This window comes from Sapajus apella, unplaced genomic scaffold, assembly GCF_009761245.1.
Source record: "Sapajus apella isolate SASKATOON/1434 unplaced genomic scaffold, GSC_monkey_1.0 scaffold44, whole genome shotgun sequence".
NCBI lineage: Eukaryota > Metazoa > Chordata > Mammalia > Primates > Cebidae > Sapajus > Sapajus apella.
The window spans coordinates 14,393,819-14,411,790 of NW_022436984.1; the positions used below are offsets into that span (position 1 = coordinate 14,393,819).

The 17,972-nt window shown below is 38.1% G+C and overlaps 1 pseudogene; it reads left to right on the top strand.

The window, feature by feature from the left end:
- Window positions 1-7,451: 7,451 nt before the first annotated feature.
- Window positions 7,452-7,945, top strand: LOC116524214 (annotated as a pseudogene).
- The last annotated feature ends 10,027 nt before the right edge of the window (window positions 7,946-17,972 follow it).

Sequence of the window (17,972 nt, forward strand, 5' to 3'; positions counted from 1 at the left end):
GATTGCACTGTGGTCTGAGAGACTATTTGTTATGATTTCCATTCCTTTGCATTTGCTGAGGAGTGATTTACTCCCAATTATGTGGTCAATTTTAAAGTAGGTGTGATGTGGTGCTGAGAAGAATGTATATTCTGTGGATTTGGGGTGGAGAGTTCTGTAAATGTCTATTAGGTTTGCTTGGTCCAGGTCTGAGTTCAAGTCCTGGATATCCTTGTTAATTTTCTGTCTGGTTGATCTGTCTAATATTGACAATGGGGTGTTAAAGTCTCCCACTATTATTGTGTGGGAGTCTCAGTCTCTTTGTAAGTCATTAAGAACGTGCCTTATGTATCTGGGTGCTCCTGTATTGGGTGTGTATATATTTAGGATCGTTAGCTCTTCTTGTTGCATTGATCCTTTTACCATTATGTAATGTCCCTCTTTGTCTCTTATGATCTTTGTTGCTTTAAAGTCTAATTTATCAGAGATGAGAATTGCAACTCCTGCTTTCTTTTGCTCTCCATTTGCTTGGTAAATCTTCCTCCATCCCTTTATTTTGAGCCTTTGTGTATCCTTGCATGTGAGATGAGTTTCCTGGATACAGCACACCAATGGGTTTTGTCTTTTTATCCAATTTGCCAGTCTGTGTCTTTTGATTGGGGCATTTAGTCCATTTACATTTAGGGTTAATATTGTTATGTGTGAATTTGATACTGCCATTTTGGTGCTAGCTGGGTGTTTTGCCCTTTAGTTGAGCTAGTACTTCTTGTTCCTTTATATGTGTAGAGCCTCTTTCAGGAGCTCTTGTAGAGCTGGCCTGGTGGTGACGAAATCTCTGAGTACTTGCATGTTCCCAAAGGATTTTATTTTCCTTCACTTATGAAGCTTAGTTTGGCTGGATAGGAGATTCTGGGTTGAAAGTTCTTTTCTTTAAGGATGTTGAATATTGGCCCCCATTCTATTCTGGTTTGTAGGGTTTCTGCTGAGAGATCTGCTGTGAGTCTGATGGGCTTCCCTTTGTGGGTAACCCGACCTTTCTCTCTGGCTGCCCTTAGTATTTTCTCCTTCATTTCGACCCTGGTGAATCTGATGATTATGTGCCTTGGGGTTGCTCTTCTTGACGAATATCTTTGTGGTGTTCTCTGTATTTCCTGGACTTGAATGTTTGCCTGCCTTGCTAGGTTGGGGAAGTTTTCCTGGATAATATCCTGAAGAGTATTTTCCAGCTTGGATTCATTCTCTTCGTCGCATTCAGGTATGCCTATCAAACGTAGATTAGGTCTTTTCACATAGTCCCATATTTCTTGGAGATTTTGTTCATTCCTTTTTACCGTTTTTTCTCCAGTCTTGCCTTCCCATTTTATTTCATTAAGTTGATTTTCGACCTCTGATATCCTTTCTTCTGCTTGGTCAATTCAGCTGTTGATACTTGTGCATGCTTCGCAAAGTTCTCGTGTTGCGTTTTTCAGCTCCATCAATTCACTTATATTCCTTTCTATTTTGTCCATTCTCGTTAGCATTTCGTCAAATCTTTTTTCAAGGTTCTTAGTTTCTTTGCATTTGGTTAGAACATGTTCTTTAAGTTCACAGAAGTTTCTTACTACCCACCTTCTGAAGTCTGATTCTGTCATTTCATCACACTCGTTCTCCCTCCAACCTTGTTCCCTTGCTGGTGAGGAGTTGTGATCCCTTATAGGAGGTGAGGTGTTCTGGTTTTGGGTGTTTTCATCCTTTCTGTGCTGGTTTCTTCCCATCTTTAAGGATTTATCCACCTGTCGACTTTGTAGTTGCTGGCTTTCAGATTGGGTCTCAAATCTTTCAGATTGATGTTTTGTTTGTTGATGATGAGGTTATTTCTGTTTCTTGGTTTTCCTTCTGACAGTCTGGCCCCTCTGCTGTAGGTCTGCTGAGGTTCACTCCAGGCCCTGCTTGCCTGGGGTTCACCTGCAGCAGCAGCTGAACAGTAAGGGTTGTTACCAGTTTTCTCCTTCTGCTATCTTTGTCCCAGAAGGATGCCCGCCTAGTGCCAATCTGATCTCTCCTTTATGAGGTGTCTCTTTGCATATACAGGGGTCAGGGAGCTGCTTGAGGTGACTGTCTCTTCTTTATAGGAGCTCAAATGGTGAGCTGTGTGCTCTGTTGTTCATTCAGGGCTGCTGGGCAGGTACGTTTAGGTCTGCTGCAGCAGAACTCATAAACAGCTTTTTGTTCCCAGGTGCTCTGTCCCAGGGATTTAGGGCTTTATGAGTTTTGGTTATGCTGCTGCCTTCTCTTTTTTTTTTTTTTTTTTTTTTCCTTCAGAGCTGCTTTGCCCAGCAAGGAGGCAGCCTAGTCACTGTCTGCTTGTAGAGGCTTTGCTGAGCTGCTGTGGGCTCCGCCCAGCTGCCGAGTGAACTTCCCTGTGGTCCTGTTTATATGGGTGTAGTTAGAACTGCTTTGGCGATGGTGGCCCGCCTCTGTTGAGGCGGAATCTCTCTGCAGTGGGGGGTTGCCTTGGCAATGGCGGGCTGCCTCAGCAATGGCTGGTTGCCTTGGCAATGGCGGGCTGCCTCAGCATTGGCTGACTACTTCCGTATTGGTGGGCTGCCTCGGTAATGGCAAACGCCCCTCCCCCACAGAGCTGGACCGCCCCGGGTTCAGCTGCGCTTGCTGTGAAACTCTCAATCCAGAGTTTCTGGTTGCTGTTCTTTTGTGGGGGTGGGACCAGCCGAGCCTGATCGCCTGGCTCCCTGCCTCAGAGCCTTTTTTAAGTTGGTGTTCCAGTCGCCTGTTGAAGAGGCACCAGGGTCTGTTTGTTTTCCCCTGTGGCCACTCACTGCACTGGCTTAAAACAGCGGCACTGAGGTTTGTGGTGCTTTTTTTTTTTTTTTTTGCCCAGGAATCTACTGTCCTGGTTCTCTGCTCAGTCCCCTTTTTAAACAGATGAATGGGTGACTTCCCATGGCTCCAATCGCCAGCCAAAAGGGCACCCGGACCGGTGTATTTTGTATGGAGCACCGCTGCTCCGGGGCGCCAACAAAGCAGCCGCATGGGGCAAAGCAGCGGCGCCTGCCGGCACAGCCGCCCTGGCCGAAACAGCCGCACTGGTGACCTGTGGAGCTCCTCCACCTGGGAATTTCCTAGTCTGTGTGCAATAAAAGTGCGGCGTCCACTCACCCTCTGCGCTTTCACTGGAAGCTGCAATCCTGAGCTGTTCCTAAACGGCCATCTTGCTCTCCTTCCTAAGATTTTATATTTAATCACTAAACATAAATTTTAGAGTTTAGTTTTAAAAGAAAATAACAGTAGAAAAATGTATTGGAAACTGCAATTGTTATGAAACTGTCGTATTTTAAATTTAAATTAAATTAAATTTATTTTTAAACTAACACAGTTAGAATGTAATGTAGCTTAGCTAAGCCACTTTTAAACATGATGCTGTGTTGGAGAATGTGTTTCTTCCTAGAAGAAGCTGAAGGAATTCACAAATCTAAACTATAATTTTGATTTGGTGACTCTTCTGTTTAAAATTTTAGTTGGCTCACCACTGAGTACAGTATAAAATGTAAGTTCTTATATTGATATTTATGGTTTTCTTTAAATTGGAGAGTTAAATTACAGGCTGCTATTTAAGCCCAACTTCATTAGGGCCCCAAAACCCAAACTCCAGCCATAGCCTCATCACCCCAACACATTATGATATTTCATATCTTACTGTGGCTTTGCTCATACAATAATATCAGCTACAGTAAGAGTGGATAGGTTTTGGAGTCACATGTATGAGTTTGTTTCGATGTCAAGTTTCTCTGAATTTCACGAGTAAACCTCATAGAAGTTTTTTAACCAACAAAATAGCTGTGTGGGCTTGGATGAGAACATCGCTTGTCCAGTTTCCTCAATTGTAATAAATATGAAATTTATTCTATCAATCTGTCACTATTATAAAGAATAGACGGTATCTTTAAAAATCTCTGAAACATGTAGATGCTCAGTATGCTTTTTCTATTTCTTTCTTCCATCCCACATTATCCAAACCCATTGCCTCAGTTAATACCACTGCTCTTTTTCTATTGTACCACTTAAAAATTATGTTTTAATCAGCCAAGCCTTTTTTGAAGTTTCTTCTCTACATTACTTCTATATTATTATGGATATTGCCAAGGCATGTACTATATTACTGTTTCTAAATTCAAACGCGATTTGAAATTTCAAATATTTATATTGATGAGGAATTGTGAAGAATAAGATATTCTCCCATGAGCCTGGTCTATCAAAATATGTATTTAGATGAAATCTTTCAGTGCATGAGTTTGGTATAACCATAAATCATTGATTAATTTTCTGACTAACTTTACTTTGGTGTATGGTGATGAGATGTTAATAACTTCAAGCTGTTCGTATTCACAAAAACGTTAAATACCTTGTATAAAATTATTTAAAGTTTGCTTTTTAAATAGCATAATCCTACTTCAAAAAAACTGTCCTTTTCTTTAAAATTGAATAGAGTATCTGATATTGCAAAACAACTTTTTTTTATCAGCTGATCTAGATAAGTAACTTATAATTCAAAACTAAATAAAAGCACTATGTTAAATTACAAGATTTCCTCTGACGAAGTAGAAATCAACAATGTGGAGAAAGTTAGCTTTGATTAAGTATAAGTTTCTTCTCAATACTGTTATTTCTTTCACAGTATCCCAAATTGCAAATTTTCTGTCAGCTTATAAATTGTACTTTTAGTCTTTGTTGAGGTATATTATCCATTAAATGCTTTCCTTCAAGTTACTGAGTAACTATTTCTTTTAAACACATGATAGCAAGTAATTTGTTATCAGATGTTCTTGCTGTTTCTTATTTCTTTTTGCTAAGAACTATACCTTTTTGTATCAATTGAATTTGCAATCACTACAATTCATTCAGGAGAAAAATAGCCTTAGGATAGAAAAACAGACCACTTTAAAGAAAATTCATTTTGACATTTAAACCTCCAGTAAAAAAATCAAACTCTGCCAATAGTACTGAATTAGAAACATGACTTTTTTTTATTGAAAAGGAAATGTTGGCAGATTACAAGCAACTGTAAATCAGATAAAATTTGTATTTTCATTTTATCTTCATTTCCTATTATTTTCTTTATTTCCAATATCTTAAGTACATATTTTGCAACTTGTCTCTATGTTACATCGTCAAGACAAATTTTGAAACCGCCACTGAAAAATTGTAACTGAGACTGAAAAAGACCTGACCTAACCAACTCCATCTTGCTTCTAACTTCCAAACCCCTTGTTCATTCCTGGGTGTAGGCTGATCTAACTTTGGGAAGAACTTAGTTTATAGTTTATAGTTTAAAACAAAGATGATAACAGCCCTTTTCCAAAATAAACCTCCTTCACCCTGGGGACTAGACTGCCTTTGTAGGACTAACAAATCAGCCACAAGATTAGAAATTTTGGCTTAGAAATTACGCAGCTGGAGGCTACAAGATTCTGACCCTTGCTCAAGTGCTCCAAAGATCAGTGCTTGAAATATTTTATAAACCCTGTACTTGATGGATCAGCTCGTTACAGAAAAGGTTTCCCCATCCAGATCTCAAGAGAGCGTTCTTGGATCTCACACAAGAAAGAATCCAGGGCGAGTCCGCAGTGCAAAGCAAAAGCAAGTATATTAGGACAGTCAAGTGGTGAAAGGACAGCTACTCCATAGACAGAAGTAGGACTTTCCCAAAAGTAAAAAGAGGAACGCAACCACCCTGGGCACAACATTCCTGTATATGAGGAGATGTGCTCTGCTACAAGAGTTTGTGATAAAAGGTTCATTTTCTTAATTACTATATTTTGCAAGAATAGATAGTATTATCTTTAAAGCAAAATTAGGAATGCCTTTGTTCTCCAGATATCAGTATATCTGGACACTCCCAGGCCTGTTTGGTAAATATTGTTAATTTGTTCCCTTATCCATAAACAACTAGAGGCTAGGAAGGCCTAATTTTCTAAGAATGTAGCCCAGCAAGTCTCAGTCTCATTTACACTTAAAATGGAGTCTTTCTGGTTCTAAGGCCTGTGACAAGCTGGCATCACCCAGATTGATAAGCTGGTTCATTTGATCTTGTGGTGCTCACCCAGGAACTGACTCAGCACAGAAAGACAGCTTCCATTCTCTATGATTACATCTCTGACCTGATCAATCAGCACTCCTGGCTCACTGGCTTCTCCTCACCTACTAAGTTGTCCTTATGGTCTCACTCATAAGTGAAAGCTGAACAATAAGAACTCATGGACACAGGCGGGGGAACATCACACATCAGGGCCTGTTGGGGTGAGGGCTATGGGAGGGGCAGCATTAGGAGAAATACCTAATGTAGATGAGGAGTTGATGGGTACAGCAAACCACCACAGCACATGTATACATATGTAATAAACCTGTACATTCTGCACTTGTATCCCAGAACTTAAAGTGTAATAAAACAACAACAACAACAACAACAGAACTGACAACTCTTTTTTTTGTTGTTGTTGAGATGGAGTTTTGCTCTTGTTACCCAGGCTGGAGTGCAATGGCGCGATCTCGGCTCACCGCAACCTCCGCCTCCTGGGTTCAGGCAATTCTCCTGCCTCAGCCTCCTGAGTAGCTGGGATTACAGGCACGCGCCACCATGCCCAGCTGATTTTTTGTAGTTTTAGTAGAGACGGGGTTTCACCGTGTTGACCAGGATGGTCTCGATCTCTTGACCTTGTGATCCACCCGCCTCGGCCTCCCAAAGTGCTGGGATTACAGGCGTGAGCCACGGCGCCCGGCCCAGAACTGACAACTCTAAACCTCGAATGCTGGGGAGACTTATTTGAGTAATAATAAAACTCTAGGATCCTGCACAGCTGGCTCTCCATGAATTACTCTTTCTCTACTGCAATTCCCCTGTCTTGATAAATTGGCTCTGTCTAGGGAGTAGGCAAGGTGAACCTACTGTGCAGTTAGAATTTCAACTATGTCTCGAGTCTGAAAGAAACGTTATTTTGAGTACACTGAATATTATGAGAATATATTATTAATTTTATTTTCATTACAATGGTTCTGCCAAAATTCTTTTTTCTAAAAGTGTCAATTTTCTTGCAGAAACATTTATATATTTTAAAATACCATTAAATGTCTTGTTATAAAAAAGAAGTCCTTTGGAAATGTTAGGAAAACGTCAAAATGATTAATAAAATTAATAAATCAACAACAGTGTTGTATCTATATTTTCAAGATTAGAAATCATTTAAATACACACACATACAAGCACATGTGTATTTATGGATATACACTGTATATATTGTATATGTTTACTGTACATGTGTACCATAAATACATATACACTGCATATATGTATTTATATACACACTGTGTATACATAGTGTATATGCTTAGAGTTTTGTATGATGTATGTCTGTATATCCATATATCCTAGAATGAGTCCAGACGTCCCACAGTAAACATCTTTAAAAGAAAGAGCACTGAGCAACGCGGAGGAAACCGGAGTGAACCGAGAGCTTAGTGACCAACATGAGCCTCCTCAACAAGAGCAAGAGTGAGATGACCCCGGAGGAGCTGCGGAAGCGAGAGGAGGAGGAATTTAACACGGGTCCACTCTCTGTGCTCACTCGGTCCGTCAAGAACAACACCCAAGTGCTCATCAACTGCCGCAGCAATAAGAAACTCCTGGGCTGTGTGAAGGCCTTCGATAGGCACAGCAACATGGTGCTGGAGAACGTGAAGGAGATGTGGACTGAGGTACCCAAGAGCAGCAAGCGCAAGAAGTCCAAGCCAGTCAACAAAGACCGCTACATCTCCAAGATGTTCCTGCGGGGACTCAGTCATTGTGGTCCTGCGGAACCCGCTCATGGCCAGCAAGTAGGAGCCACCTATCCCTGTCAGTCAACAGAACTCACTCCCCTGTCCTACAGAGACCGCTGCCGCTGGTGTTGAGAACAATAAAGCTCTGTGTTTTTTTTCTAGTGGTAAAAAAAAAAAAAAAGAATATAACACCAATTTTTTAAATCAAATTTAATAGGAGAGGAAATAGCATTAGTTTGTAGGTGTAGATACTTGGTCAAAAAAAGACCTGTTCACACTAGGTATATAAACTCTTGTCTCACCCAAGAGACTTTTTTTTTTTTAACAATGGGAAACTCCCTGAAAACTATATTAAGTTTTCCAAAAGTCCTGTTTTAAAAGATATTGGCCTGGTGCAGTGGCTTATGCCTGTAATCCTAACACTTTGGGAGGCCTAGGCAGGCAGCCTGGCCAACATGGAGAAACCCCATCTCTACTAAAAATACACAATTAGCCAGGCATCGTGTCGCATGCCTGTAATATCAACTACTCAGGAGGCTGAGGCAGGAGAATTGCTTAAACCTGTGAGGCGGAGGTTGCAGTGAGCCCAGATCGTGCTATTGCACTGCAGCCTGGGAAAGAAGGGTGAAATTCCATCTCAAAAAGAAAGAAAGAAAAGAAAGGAAAAGAAAGAAGAAAGAAAGAGAAAGAGAGAAGAGAGAAAGAGAGAGAGAAAGAAAGAGAGAAAGAGAGAAAGAGAGAGAGAAAGAGAGAAAGAGAGAAAGAAAGAAAGAAAGAGAGAAAGAAAAGAAAAGCAAGAGAAAAAGAAAGAAAGGGAAAGGGAAGAAAAGGAAAGGGAAGAAAAGAAAGATGGTATTCCCCTTCTTAAAAGATGTTGAGGAAATCTTTTCTGAAGGACACAGCTAGTCAGGAAAATATACTTCTTTCTAACAGCCTCTGAACTCTTCTCTATTCCCATTCCCTAAATAAACAGTAAACATTTAGCAGAGTGATTTTCCTGCCTTTTTAATTAGAACTGTACTCACAGGAGGAGCATCTAAATTAAGAATTTGGAAACCAAGAAGACACTGAACAGACCCATCCTAGGACTCCTGATGGGGACATTTCACCTGGTAACTACTTCATATATAACAATATTTCACTTGCCAGCGGTCTCCATTTTCTGAGAGTAATTTATAGTGACTAGAATCTGTATGCTATGGTTTTAAATTCAGAACAAAATTCTATGGAAACAGTGAATATAATAATTCCCTGATGCATATAAATCTATATGCATCTATAAATATATATACACAATCTATAAATATAGATAAATATTTATTTTGCATATTCCTACAAATGGTCATATTGTTTGGTTTATTTCATATATACTTCAAAAGTGACCAGCGTTAACATATAATCACTGCGATGGACAGTTTCCACTGCATCCTACTGGGATCTAATTAAGGACAGTTGATCAGAATGGAGTATCTTCAAGTATCCAAAACATTCTGGAAACTGTATATCCTAATAAAAATCCAGCCACCAAAAGACTTTTTACTTATGAAAAGGATTTCACAGCATGACTCAGAACATATTCAACGTTTCTTATAGCACAGGTTAATTTCTCATTTCTTTATCTATGAAGGGCACTGTTTCATCTTGGATGAGATTTTTCATTAAAAAGTCTTTTTCTGAAATGAAGAGCTGCAAATATTATTTAAATTCAATGACAATTATTGATTATTTTCTGTAATTAATTGTTTATGTAGATATCTATTCCATCTATCCATCTAAAGGAAATATATTCTTTTACTTCATTGCTGTCCATTGAGAGAAACTAGTATTTCTAAAGAAAAATATAGCTTGATGAAATGAGAAGGGCTAGCCTGACATTCTAATCTTTGAGGTAATTAAATGATACATTATTTGAAACATAAATAGGAAATAAAACGTTACCAAAAAACAGTGTGATAGTCTTTTCCCTCAACCTGTGGTTTATATATAGTCATTGACAGAAGAGAATGGAATTTCTGCAAATTATAAATTGATGAGAAACTTATTAAATAGGTAAAGAATCTGCCTGTATCATTATCAGTAGATAATAGCAGAGTAACAAATGCCCCAAAACATAGAGGCTTAAAGCAACAAGCATTTGCTATCTCAGTCTCTGCGGATCAGGGATTGGAGCATTTAGCTGGGTCCTTTTGGCTCAGACTCTTCACAGTGTCATATGCAAGGTGTAGGCCGCAGTCATTTCAAGGCCTACCTGTAAGTCCTAGACATATCCACCCTCAAGCTCACTGGTGTCTGTTGGCAGGCCCCAGGTCCTCAGTGGCAATTGCCTAGAAACATTAGCTCCTTCCCATGTGGATCTTTCCATGAGGAAGCTCATGACATGGCAGGTGACTTCTCACAGAGCAAGTGAATCAGAGAACGAGAAAAGGCTGCCCAAGAGTTAAAAAAAAAAAAAAAAAAAAAAAAAAAGGCAACAGTATTTTTGTAGCTTAATTACAAAAGTGACATCACATTAATGTTGTCCTGTTTTATTATTCCGAAGCCAACATCAGGTAAAACCCACACTCAACAGAAGTCATCAATATAAGAGGTGGGAATCATCGGGGATCATCTTAGAGGCTTTTATCTAAAGAAAAGTAAAGGTGAATAATGACCAGCAAATAAGTGTTACTAGGGTATAACTATTTCAAATTTAATATCCCTAGAAACATTACTAGCTGATATTTTAATCAGCTTATTAGGTAATACAGGTACTTGGATATTGATATATTTAGCTGTATCTTTTTCAACATCGAATAAAGAAAATGTAATGCGTGGATACAGAAAATGTGCTATCACTGTTAATTGCTAAAAATTAGTCATTCAGTACAAGATAAACGTAAAAGGATGACTATATTGACTTTCAAAAAATCTAATACCAACAATCTGTTTTAGTGAAAAGACATGAAAGAGTCTTAGAATTTCTTGAATTCTAAGCCCCTGTATTATTTTCTTATATAGGTACCTGTTGTTTGGAGGAAATAAAAATAGTGTGCTTTGTTTTCTTTTTGTATCTGAAATTCCATTAGGGGCACTTGATCTTGTGAAATATTTTTTAGTCATACTTAGTTATTAAGAACTTACTTAGCTACAACATAGCTAAGTAAGAGTCAGACATGTGCTCTGTATTTATAAATCCCATGAAGAGAAACACACACATACACACACACACACACACACACACACACACACACACACACAGAGCAATCCTGAGAGTGCATGGTATTAACAGCTGAGATGATCTTCGATACAACTATTCCCCCAAGAAAATCATAAAAGAAAATAAAGGGAGTGAGAAAAAAAAAACTAACTATGTTTTCTTATTTTCTTTAAGCTAGAGTATTAAAAGAAAGTGCTGTTACTGATATTCCTTGTTCAAGTGGGGAAGGAGAATGTAGACATCTGATGAACGAAAGGATGTCTTCTCAAACATTTATGCTTGAAAATCAAATAAAATTGTCCCTGGGTGACTAATAAAATACAACATTCAAAAAATTGACACTAAAATCAATAATTTAAAAACTTGACTAAATATATAAACTTTCATTTTGTTTTTGGTTATTTTAAATTCAGTAATTAAAATGAGGGCTAACTGGAAGGTGAAGGTTGCAGTGAGCTGAGATCCCACCACTGCCCTTCAGCCTAGGTGACAGAGCAATACTCTGTCTCAAAAAATTAAAAAAAAAAAATATATATATATATACACACGCGCGCACACACACACACACACACACACACACACACACACACATAGTGGTTATCATGAAATCACAGGGCTTTCAGGAACCTGGGACATTCATATAAGATGGAATTTTAGTTTTTAACACCCTCTAATCTCTGCCAAATCAATGAAGTTATTTAAAATAATATAAAACTGCTATCTCTTTCACAGGAAAGTAGAAAAATTAGGCACATTCTTAAAAAAGGAGTAAGTGTTTGATCATCATTAGAATAATCAGAAGTTCTGGAAAAGATAATGACATGATAAGGTACTTTTTTTATCCATGAGAAATACTAATAGTTTTACAGGGAAGGTTATGATATGTACACAAAGGAATCAAAGGGCTTGTGTGAAATTAGAAAGCTGCTGCCTTGAAGCCATGTTAACCTCTGTGACCTGCACAGACACTCAGATGAGTACCTAGAAAATCTAAAGTAACAGGAAGAGCACGAAAAGAGGAAGAAATGATCAACCCCTTCTGTGCCTACTTAACTTTGAGACATTCTCTATTGTTCCTTATTCCCGCCAGAATTGATAAGGTCATTGGACTTCGTAACCAACCTTGGTCAACCTCCTGACTCCACAGCCTACATCTACCTCCCAGCTTACAAAAAACCACCCTAAACTGAAACTTTCCACTGCCCACCCCAAACCTATAAAACCAACTCCTACCCCACTGCCCTTCATGCCCTTTTCAGCCTCAGCCCACCTGCACCCAGGTGAATAAGCAGCCATGATGCTCACACAAAGCCTGTTTGGGGGGCGGGTCTCTTCATTCAGCACACGTGTTTTAACCCTACCAACAATGTGAGAGAGATTCTATAAAAGGCAGATGGATCAGTGCTTGGAGAGGGACCAAAAAAAAAAAAAAAAAAAGAATGCTTCCCTAACGTTAGTTTACTGTCAGGGAGTGTAGCTCTGTTCCCATCAAGTGGAGAACTGGCATAAAAGACAGTGATATATAGTATATGGTAAATTAATGATGACCTCTTAATACATAGAGTTGTTTTTTGCCAAATAGGAAAATTCTTTCATGTGAGTAGGCTAAGAAAAAAGAACATTTTCCTAAAAGGGAAAATCTCACAAAAGTCAAATGAGATTGATAGCTAAACTTTGTTAAACACTCGATACATTCCAGATACATTACAGAGCCCTGGTAAGTAAAGAATATTAATTTGCATATTTTACAGATCAAGAGACAGAGATACAGAGAACTTAAATACCTTGCCTAAAGCAAATGAATGAATGAATGAATGGAGGGGCAAAGATGTGAAAGCCAGTAGTTGGGCATCAGAGTATGCTGCACTTCAAGGCAGTGACGTCTTCTGCCCCTCAGGTGGAGAGCTGCCTTTCTAACGTATTAAACATTTAACTGTGCTCCAAAAGTATGGGTTTCTTGAAACTATGCCATCCTAGGGCAAGTGCAAAAATCTTCCCAATTTATTAAATGCTAAGGTGATGTATGAACATATCCAAGGATAAAGGAAGTTATTTCAACTGTATTTAAGGAAAACTAATAGTTCTAAAACTAAAACTATGTCTTGCCCACCTGTCAAAACCCATAGTTTAGTTGCTGCCTCTTCCTTCTATTTAGATTTTACAGTGATAGGTGGTATGACATGGTAAAAGCCCCATAAAACTGCATACCTCAATTATACCTCGGCTTCTCTGTTGAAACTGCTCTCTGTAACCCCTAATATGACAGGCAAGCAGTCCAAACCCACACCACCTTGGCCCCTGCAACTTGTAATAAGTAATTAAGGTCTCTGATTTCCACCCTACCCAGACAATGTGTAAACTAATGCTTATCTTGACTTCTGTGAACCACTTAAGTAACAATCGGGATGTCCAGAGTCCCCTGGGCCTTGGAATGTCCGGAGTCCCTCACCCTCATCTCCTTCCAGGAGGTGATTTACAGAATCCACTAGCTCTCGGAATGTCTGAAACCCCTCACCCCCACCCCTCACCCTCACCCTTGAGGTGGTTTTACGGGTATAAAAGGTGGCCCTCCTTTCGGGGCCACTGGTTGGAGAGACTTGAGTCCTCCGTGGGTGCTAGCAATAAGGACCCTGCAATTTGACATACTTTTGTCTTGGTGTTGACTTTCTATGCTCGCTCCACTACAACAGGCGGAATTATCTTGTATTGGCCTATCAGAACCAATTATTATATCTCCAGGAATTTTTGAGTCAGTTAAGACTAATATTATTTGAAATTAAATCATATTAATGTACAATTAAATAAGTCTCACTAAAAACAAGTTAATATACTCACAGTATATTACTGCCTACATTTTAGCATTTATCTTCACAAAGTGATATATATCCACTGTATCCTCTATTGCAGTGGTCACCAACATTTTGGTACCAGGGACCAGTTTTGTGGAATACAACTTTTCCACAGACAAGGGAGTTAGGGGGATGGTTTCAGGATGAAATTGTTCCACCTCCGATCATCAGGCATTAGAGTCCCATAAGGAGGACACTACCTAGATCCCTCACATGTGCAGTTCACAATAGGGTTCAAGCTTCTAGGAGAATCCAACGGCAGAGGCTCATCTGACCTGAGGCGAAGCTCAGGCGGTAATGCTGTTCGCCCAGTCTGCAGCCTTGAGGTTGGGACCCCTGCTCTATTGGATGTGCTACTCTACATCTCCTCCCAACTCCTCATTCAATGACACCATATTAGTAGCTAGAAGAGGAAGTCGAAGTATTTGCACCACAAACATTAATAATGGTATTTTTTTTTATCTCTCAGGTATCTCCTTGTTAAGCATTTTTCAGTAGACCACAGCCAGAAGTCATTTAAGGCACTTTTGTCTATCCTCTATCTGTCTATTTGCCTGTCTGTTTGCCCATCATCTATCTAGCTAGCTAGCTACCTATCATCTATCTATTATCTATCATCTGTCTATCTATCTATTTCATTTTTCTTTTTGTTTTGCCCCTTGCATTTTTGAAGTATAATTGACAAATAAAAAATATATATTTAAGGTATATATGTATATCTATTTTAAAATACAAGTTACCCCTAATATCTGCACTGATTTCAAAGCATCTATGTTAAAAGTAAAAGCAATTCAGTAAAAGCACAAAGGGATACTGTTAACAGTAGCATGTGGGAAGCAAGTTAAAGATCATTATTATGTCAGAACCTTGTTTCAACAGGAGACAGGAAAGAAATGTGAGAAAAATGCAGAGTATGTAGGTTTTACATATCCATTTGATTAGATGCTGCTTAAGGAAATGGCAAGTCTTTGAATTCACACTGCCTCTAAACCTACTTCCTTTCAGCTTAAATCCTTTAATTTTCAATGTAATTGCCCAAAGCTAAACTGTATTTGTAAAACATATGACTTGGAAAAAGATTAAATTTTACTTTTGTGACATCGGTTCTACCATCAAAGGAGGGTAGAAATTAAGACTCTGAAGAGTAATCATTTCAAATAGGACCAATAACTATGTAAAATAATCAACAGTGTATATTCCTCACATTATAGCTTCAAGTAAAATCATTTTTTAAATTTTATAATGTGATTCTTTTTGAGCCCGCAGGTGCATCTACCCAATTTAACATTCTTGCAAATGCAGCTTTCCTCTACATGAAATTATTTTGATTCGATGGCTTATGACTTGTTTTGGGGAGAAAATCCTCAGGCTACATGGAGTATAGGCTACATTCTAATCATATGAGCATATGAAACTCTCATGGATGTTGGGAACTTTATTGACTATAAAAAAGGATGCATAAGGTATTATGTCATTAATTAGACTTATTTATCTCCCCAATTTAATTGTCTACTCCTTGCTTTTTGCCTTTTGAAACAGGAAGATTTCTAGCCTTGCTTCTGCAAGTGTTCCAAGTAGAACTAAACAAAACAAAACTTCTTTACTTTTACATACTATAAAAGAAAACAAAGAGATTAAAATAAAAACTTACTCATGCTTTCATATCGAATTCTTAGCAATTCAGGCTCTTGCTACTAGGACTCCTGACAGCCAGTCAGTCATATTTTTCTCTCTAATAAGTAGAGTTAGCACTGAGTAAAAAGGAAGTGCATTTACCCTGAAAATGACAAAAGCAAGTGAATAAAACTAAATGCCTAGGAGAAGAGAAAGAAAAATTTTCTTAGTCTGATAAAATCTTGAGTTTTACATAACTTAATATATATTTTTATAATTTTAATTTTTTCTTTGCATGAGTCATTTTTGGATAGGAAACCCATTTAAACATTCTGCTAAGTAAAAACCCTCTCAAAACCCTTTGCATGAAAATTCTGTTCATGGAAAATATTCTGAATACAATTACTAGTACAATGTAGCTTACAAGAGAACACACAGCTTTCCTTCAGAAATTAAAGTTGTTTTCCTGGTTATAATCCATCATGTTTAAATTTCATAAGTCAACATCTCAGCTCAAACTTTCTTTTTCCCACCATTCCTTACCCTGCCTTCCACACTGGATCCACAAAACGTGTATCCAGTAGCCAAAGCCTCTTTCATTTTTCTACTTCACAGTCTTTAAATACTTGACAGAGGTACTTTTACTTAGTAATACAGCTCAGTGTGAATGAATTACAGATTTTCATCTTAGAAGAAGCATTTTTAGAAGTGATGGGAGTACTGAGCCACTACACAAAGACAAAGTGGCTGAGAAGGGAAACTGAGCAATAATGATAAACCCCTTACTTTCCAGTTTTCAGTAGGATCGGGAGATCAAGAATGACTTTAAACCATTTCTTCTAAGTATGCTAATTTATTTTAGGATTACTATAGTTCTTTGAAGAGTGATTCATATTTTGAGTACCCACTATGTGCCAACCTTCTTCTTTCATATAAATTTTGATTTAATTTTCACAAGTCTTTTAGATATGTGTTGTACTTAATCTATAAATATGAGCACAATGGAGGGTCTAAGAGGTTCAATAATTTGTATTCAGTTATTCTGTTAGGAAGAGATAATACTGAGATTCAAAACTAAGTACATCTATTTCAGAAACATTTGGCGGCCAGGTGTGGTTGCTCACGCTTGTAATCCCACACTTTGGGAGGCTGAGATGGGCAGATCATTTGAGGTCAGAAGTTCGAGACCAACAAGGTAAAACCCCATCTCTACTAAAAATACAAAAATTAGCCAGGCATTGTAGCACATGCCTATAATCCCAGCTACTCAGGAGGCTGAGGCATAAGGATTACTTGAGCCTGGGAGGCAGAGGTTGCGAAGAGCCAAGACTGCACCACTGCACTCCCGGCTAGGCAACAGAGTGAGACTCTGTCTCAAAAAAAAGAAAAAAAAAATTGCTCTTTACACGCTATTTGCAATTATTCATTCAAGTGTCATAAGTAGGATTTATATTCATTCAAGAACAAAAGATGAATTTAACTGTCACCTCTAATATATTCTAGCAATAAGCTTAAAGAACATACTATAGAATTGATAGACTGAGGCCTCCACAGAATTGTGGTGAAGTAGTATATCTGGATTTTCTATGGACTAAATAGGCTTGAAGCCATATTAATATCATTCTTTTAGTTTAGGTGTTTGTTCCTTCTCTGAGTCAGTAATATCATATGAATGTGGTTCATTGGACATGAAGCCAACACACTGTGGATCACTCCTTCCTCATGTTGAGGCAATCATTCACACCATAGAACTTGTGACAACAATCTCTTATCCTGAAAAGTCCACTACATGATGCTTGAATTATGTGTGGATCACATGGGGTATATTAATAAATTGATAATTACTAGAGATTAATGGCATTATTCATATAGATATGATTTCTCAAATCTACGTAGCATTAGCCATTTCATAAATAAATTGAATCATATGCATTAAAAGCTTTAAAAAGCATTTCCACATACATGTTATCCATAAATGGCATTTGCTGAAAGCAATTTAGTAATTTTTATTCCATTTATTAATTTTAAGGTTATAGGAAATGTAGATCGTTTAAGAGCTGTGATAAGTTGGTGTTCCTGTTACTGTCACAAGTGCTTCTTATTAATGATCTGTTAGAAATTCAACTTGGCCTTTACAAAACCTGAGCATTCAAAGAAAATTTTAAAAAAGCATGGTAAACCACAGGTGAGCTGAATGCAATTTAACAGTGTGTGTTCAGCTTTTATGTTCTTTGTAAGCTAGAATTGATTTCAGTAATTATCCCAAATTTCCACGATCCCTGGCCTGTGGGCTATTTCTGCTTCTATAACTAGCTTTTTTTTTTTTGTATTCTTAGAACCCTGGCTATACAATGTCAATAATCTGCCCCCTACTTCAAAGTGATGTTGCTTGGATACAGAGGTATATAACCATAAGCATCATATATTTCTCTAGGTCATTTTTTTAGATAAAAATCAGAGCTCACATTCTGCATCTCAAAGATCCCATCAGAAAGATGCTTTCTTTTGAGAATGTGCATCATTCA